Raw genomic sequence first — 7,385 nt, forward strand, 5'->3', positions numbered from 1 at the left:
TTAAAATTGTCTAATGTCATGATCAATGGATATTTTCCATATATTTTACAGCCAAATAGAAGCTGTCTCTCTTGCCCAAAAAGTGGATTTTTTTCCATAACATGATATATAACTGCCATCTCTGGGACCATGAATTAACATCAGCTTTGAACAGCTTGTTGAAAATATTTAAGATTATTAATTGAATACATATTGTATATTGACTAGGTTTTTGCCATCATTACAGTGCCTGTAAAATTTCTTTAAAAAAAACCAAACTATTGTGTACCGCTGTAGTCACATCAGTTACCAATACAATATAAATACCTTGATCCAGAATTCCCTTAATAGAACTGTGGACAACATGGCAAATCCATTTCACTGATCCAGCAAGATGAAGTTTAAAGGCACATTGTGACTCAGAAATGAATAAAATTTTACTTAGAATGTTGAAATAGTGGTTTTAGCGCATGTAAGATGCTTGTTACCGGGAATAAGCGATAAATGTAAAATTATTTGTTATAAAAGTAGCCAAATGTAAACAAAGTAGTATTTTGACTTCATACAAAATATTGAATCACTATAGCTGTACTTTCTACCAAGAAGCAACAAATGAAAAAGATGGTTTGGCTTTACTTGGTAACTTTTCGGTCAGAATTAACTTAAATTAAAATAAAAAAGCTTCTGAAAAATAACATTTCTGAGGCATAATGGGCCTTTAAGAGAGGCAAAATGCAGATACTAAACAATAATCTATAAAATATCACTGGATGTTAGGCTTTAGATGTAAACCCCCTTTTTATCATATCACTAAATAACTTTGTCAATATAACTTGTGTTAAGGTCTAGTGTATAGGAATTGTGTGAGTATCTTGTTGTATAAGGAAAATTGTCAATTGTTTTTATTGTGTGAATGTGTACATAAACTTAGTGTATGTATAAGATCTGAACTTTGTACATATATTCTAATCTGTGACATTAAATTAAACATGAATACTGTGAAAAATATTCTCTCTTTTTATTCTCCCCATTTTTTGGCCATTTGCAAAATTGTCAATGATTCTAAATGAATAGATGAAGATATTCATGCCATGCTCCTGTTTTCGTTGTGCGGGGTTGTAAGGGGGGTATACTGGAATCAGCTTGCCCGTCCAGTCGTCGCCCTGTCCGGCCCTCCGTCGGTTTTTCCTTGTCCGCCCAATAACTTAAGATTCCTTTGACCCACAGTCTTCATATTTGGTATTTAGATTGCTCATGGTAAGTAGATGATCCCTATGGATTTTGAGGTCAAGGTCACAGGGGCCTTGACTTCTAAAAGCTTGTCCGCCCAATAACTAAAGGTTCCTATGACCCACAGTCTTTATATTTGGTATTTAGATTGCTCATGGTTAGTAGATGATCCCTATTGATTTTGAGGTCACTTGGTCAAGGTCACGGGCCTTGACTTCTAAAAGCTTGGCCGCCCAATAACTTTGAGATTCCTTTGACCCACAGTCTTGATATTTGGTATTTAGATTGATCATGGTTAGTAGATGATCCCTATTGATTTTGAGGTCACAGGGGCCTTGTCCGCTCAATTGCTTAAGAATGCTTTGGTCAACAGTCTTCATATTTAGTATTGAGGTTATTTATGACTAGTAGATGACCTCTTTTGATTTTAAGGTGACTATGTCAAAAGTCAAGATCACAGGGATTTTAATATAATAAGCTTGTCTGCTCAAATGCTTAAAATGCCTGTCCGCAGTGTATTGATTTTTACATTTGAAGCATGTAGAATACATAACTTAGCAATGCATTGGCTTAGTAACCTCAGATTTGGCAGGGAGATGATTGTCCTTGAGCTCTAAATGGCCACTGTTGATTCTGGCAAAGTGTTATGCGGGGCTTTTCACGCCATGACAGTGGCAGTTCTAGTTCAAATAGTATAGATATGTCATGGACTGTAATTTAAGTTTCAATTAAAGAAAATTTCAATGTATTGCTTTATCCTTGCTGTTTGAAAGTTACACATATCTGTAGAAACCCATTTGTTATTTCAAATACATGTATTAGCTACTTAAATAAAATACAAATGTTTTTTTTTTATTGTAACGCTAAATAAATTTTAAAAAATGGACCTTCTATAATATGGACATTAAACTGTTGATAAGGATAAGCTGGAATGTTTCTAATGTAAAGATCCCCTTGTGGCTGAGGGGTTGAGGCATCAGAATTGCAGCCATCGATTATCCCTGCGGGATCGTAAGAGGTGACTAATTGGTTTTCTTTTTGCTCCAGCAGGTGAGGCGGTGTTGCTTCAAGTTTGTAACACCCGAGGTTAGCCAAAATAATCTTTCCTGTTTCAGCGCCATATGATCCAAATTGTTTTAACCAAACATTGTAAAGGTTATGAGGAGGCATTAATTGTACAGCGTCTGTCTTTTTGCCTCATCAATCGCATGCTCTTTAATGGCACTGAGTAGAACAGAAAAATGACTCGTAAAATAATTCGTAAGCATTGCATGTGCACCTTGAATTGTAATGATTTTCCTTCTAATGATTTTTTTGAACAAAGCCATGTGGTGACCGATCACCAACCCCAAACCCCGAGCTGTTAGTGTTTAGACAAATTTTTGTGAATGATATTGAAAAAAAGGTGAAGTGAATTTAGTTTGACCAATCTAGATTGGGGACTGGATGAAGCTTGTTAATACGAACGGGAATGCATACATGTGAATTGCAATGTTGGTCAGGCTCATGTATGGCACAAAAACTATTCTTTTACACACCCTTATGACAAGGGTTACAGTGGGATAAATTAATTTCTATCATGTTACAGTCGGCCAGACTACTGCACAAAAAACGAAGGCAGTCAAATGTATACGAATTCTTGAAAGGGGGAAATCCCCAGAAAATAAAACGACGACACGTCGGAATTGCAGTAGGTTATTGTGTATGTTCATGAGAGGATGGAAAAATGCAGAGTATCTTACCATTGCAAAACAAATTATAATGAATATATGTAAGGGATCAATAAAGCGCCACTGTATGAGCTTAACACCAGCTTTATTAAAATAAGCGGTATCTCTTCGTTTAGCATATATGCAAAATTTCTTAAAGGACATAAATGCCACACACAATCGTACCCTAAGTTTCAGTGTATTGAACCGATACGCACTTTAGCTCGTAACATTGTAGTGTATATTCTTTCTCACCCGGCTCGACTCCTGCAAACCCTGTGCATTGCCATAGAGACATGACAATGGAGAAATAAAAGATCTCGCCGATATAGAGACGGTCTTGAAACGATGATTTTGAGCACCCAATTGTGTGAACTCTGACGTTGCAGAGGTGGTAAAAATATGTGTATAAGGTACTGATAGAAAAAATTGAAACAAAATGCTTTCATGAAATGTTATGTTTAGTCCAAGTGTAGTCATTCATCAAAATACTTTTTTTTCATTTTACAGTTAAGCGTTTATCTGAAAATGCGAATTTGACCAATGTTAAAAATAGCATCTGCGGTTTGTAAACGTCTTAATATTTGGACTCCCCCAAATTGAATCATTTTAGAAGACGCAATATTAAAATATACAATGAACAATATAATGATAAAGATGATAAAACTCCACGGATTTATATTACAATTAAAGTCGTGCCCGCACCCAAGACAAAGAGAAACACTCCACTTATATTTTCTAGACTATACTCTAACTAGTTTTTGTAATGTTTTATACATTTAGTTAGATAGGAATTGAAGAATGATATACATGTGCAATAGATAGCAAAGGCAAATATGCATGCATTTAAGAGAGAAAAAAACTCTTTTTCAATTCAAGCCCTATTCAAGGTATGTACATAGTGAAAGCGAAATAGAGAACTTTATATACAGAGATATACATTAATTTATATTTAGGTACGTGATATGTATAAAAACGGACCTTCAATATTATGGTTCGCGGTAAATAAAACGGGAGTTTATTCTGAAAATATATTTATTATAACTAGTATATATACAAATGTAGTGATACTTCGGCATCTGGTAACCTAATTAATTATGCGTTTACCCATTAAACAAATTGTTTTTGCTTTTCCCCTATACTGTCAAACCATTACCTTTGGAAAAAAAGACATCGACCATCCAAAAAATATCTCGATGTCTGCACTTCGGCATCTGGAGATGAATCTCCTTCAATGGTAGGATACTACGTCATCACGCACCTGCTGAATGCTCCCACTTGGACCATTTTTTCGTCGATTCGAAGGTAAAATACAATTTTATTATAAGAAAACGTAAGAGTATTAAAAAATCATGTAGCGCACCAAAGAATGGCTATAGTACTTGAGATAATTGTAAAAAAAGTTTATAGATTTATTGCCTGGTTTAAGCCTGAAAACGGGATAAGTGTTTTTCTCTGAATGCTCCCACTCGGACTTTTCCCGAAACATATATGAAATAAGGTTGAAAACCTTCTTGAAAATTATTTTTAACGTACCGGAACATAAACCGAGTCATGTTTATCCATTTTTCTAGATTAGTTTCAAATATTTCCATTCAGAAATCAGTTTTTCTTAATTCTTTTTATAAAAATAGAAAATGCTCCCACTTGGACTCATCTTCAGAGATGCTCCCACTCGTATGGAACAGAATTAGTGCATTTATTCAATCTTTGGACTTACATTATGCTTGATTCTATACGTCTTTATGACAATGGAAACATACGTATTGCTGAATACAGTCATGCATTATGATTACTGAATGCACTATCATGTAATCGCAACTTCATGTGTTCCTTTCTGAACCATTAAACTCACATAATTATTTTAATATGCCATATGTTTAATTGCATCTTTTTTAAGGACAGCGTATAATGTTCGGTGTTTAAGATAACATTCTTTGCTTGTTCTTGATATAACTAGATGTTAAATGGTAAGTTCCTGAAAGTACCTTTAATTTGCTATAAATCTGCCACTTACATATTGTCGACACTATTTCACAATAAATAATTGATTTTGATCAATACTTGGGCGAATTTGACGTGTCTTTGCATTCATATGCTGCCATATATTCACTTATTACAAATATAATGCAAGACATGATCAGTGCGCATTGACAACGAAGATGACAACGATAGCATTATTATAATCGCATGTTACAGTACGCACTAAGCAAGTTTCAAGTTTTATTGATATCTCAAGGCCCAACTGGGCATGTGAGAAAACAACAATATAACAAATGTTTACAAAACAAAGTAAAGTGATACATAATTGAAATGGCAATGTTATGAACATAATTATGTACATACAAAAGAGAACAAAATAGAATAAAAAATAGAATAAAAATATAACATATTTATACTTAACAATTTAGAATCGGAGAATGAGATCAAAATGAAAAAAAAATATATCAATATGTATTATTAAGCACAAAGATTATTTTCTTACAGAATATTGCTAGATTGAATAAAACATTTTTGCTTTCACTATTCATTAAATTTGAAAAATTAATAATGTTAGGTCTATGAAAAAATGAATTGTCTAAATATGTCTTTCTCAGGTGTTGAAAATAGGAACAGTGAAATAAATAATGAAATTCATCACCTAACAAATTATCAGAACATAAACAGCACACTCTTAGACTTCTATCCAAATGAAAAAATCTACCTGTTTCAATTGGCATTTTGTGGTTCATACATCTGAATTTGAAAAACGCTATTGCTAAATCTGATGGTAAAATGTTTAAAGTATTTTTCAAAACCAAATTGAGTTTTAAAAATTCTATAATTCAGACATTTACTGGATTCATGAATAGAAGATTGCCAATCTTGAATAAACTGATCCTTAATTCTAGCAGAAATAATTTTCTTAAAATGTGGGACAGAACTAACTGTTTGAAAAATCCAATAACTTGACAGACCGAGAGAATCTAAAGAAGTATGCACAAATTTCAACCAAGGAAAATTCACATCAAAATCAGAGTAAAGTTTCTTTGACATGCAATACAGCATAGAACAAATTTTATCTTTTTTATCATTGGCAGTAAGCATTGTAACACCGCACTTTGGGGTCAAACGCACTTTGGGGTCCGACCCCAAAGTGCGTTTAACAGGTACATATGCATTTTTTAACATCAGGCAAACGACCGCACTTTGGGGTCAGAGAAAATTAATGTTTATTATGTTTTAAAGTATATATTGTAGTCAAAGCCAATGGTAAAAAAATCAAGATATTAAATAGACACAAACATGTGTCCTGAATAATAGTAGAATCAATAGGGATTTAAATGGTCTTGATTAGTAAGTGAAGAACTGTCACCAAATAAATCACCAAAAATAGAATTTCTAGCAATTATTAAGCTTAAAATATTTTTTCTCAAATTTTCCATTTATTTTAAAAGAATGTACACCTTTCATTAAATCCATTGTTTTTAGCTAAATGCATTATTTTCCCGTTTTTATTTACACATGTTATAGAAATATGATAGTCTTAGCATAGACAAAGGTATAAATTCTGGGAAATCTTAGAAATTTCAGTAAAAATTGTGCCTGATAATATGTTGAAAGAGCCATTAATTCAGCTAAATGTGACATATAAGAAACTTGACTAGGTGTAGATGCGGCTTTAAGTAGTAGTCCGTACAGGCAGTACTAAAATATCAACTATTTAAGTAGTCGCACGTTAAGAGCGGAGCTTCAGAATAATGTAAAATTCTCACTGGGGGTATAGAGGGGATTGTGGGGTATCGATCCGCCCGAGTGTTAAAAATAACGTTTTAAAGGCCCATAATGCTTTTATTTGATTTTTATTTTCTTAAAAGCTTTTTTATTTTGATGTTCTTCTATATTATCCAAAAAATACACATTGGCCAATTACCTGAACCATCTTTTTCATCTGTTGCTTTTTGGCAATGATGAGTACAGTTATAGTGAATTAGTATTTTATATGAAAGTTAAATACTACAGTGTTTTGACTTCTTTTATGACAAATAATTTCACATTTATCGCTACTTTATTCAGGTGACAAGCATCTTACCTTTCTCAGATACCATTATTTTAACATTATAAAATTCATGTTTGCTGTTTCTAAAGAAGTATGTAAGATTTCCAATAAAAAAGCCTCTGGCGAACGGTTGTTACGGAGCTTACAAAAACCCTTAAGTTTGTTGATAAGCTTAATAATGTATTTGTAAAAATCACTATTTATAGTCCGATCGAAAAACTTGATGTTTCACCAGAACATTGCAATAGAGTTTATTTATAGTTCTTTGGAAAAAAATATTAACTGCATTTTATTTCATTCCCAACATATTTAAAATGGGGCTCAATATGGCACCAAAAGTTATTAAGTAAATGATAAGATCGCAGCATCTTTTAATTCTAGGAATACACAATTTCTGTACTAGAGTATTTTGAACGGTGGCATAAAAG

This window comes from Ruditapes philippinarum, unplaced genomic scaffold (assembly GCF_026571515.1).
Source record: "Ruditapes philippinarum isolate M1 unplaced genomic scaffold, ASM2657151v2 ctg144_1_1_1_1, whole genome shotgun sequence".
Taxonomy (NCBI): domain Eukaryota; kingdom Metazoa; phylum Mollusca; class Bivalvia; order Venerida; family Veneridae; genus Ruditapes; species Ruditapes philippinarum.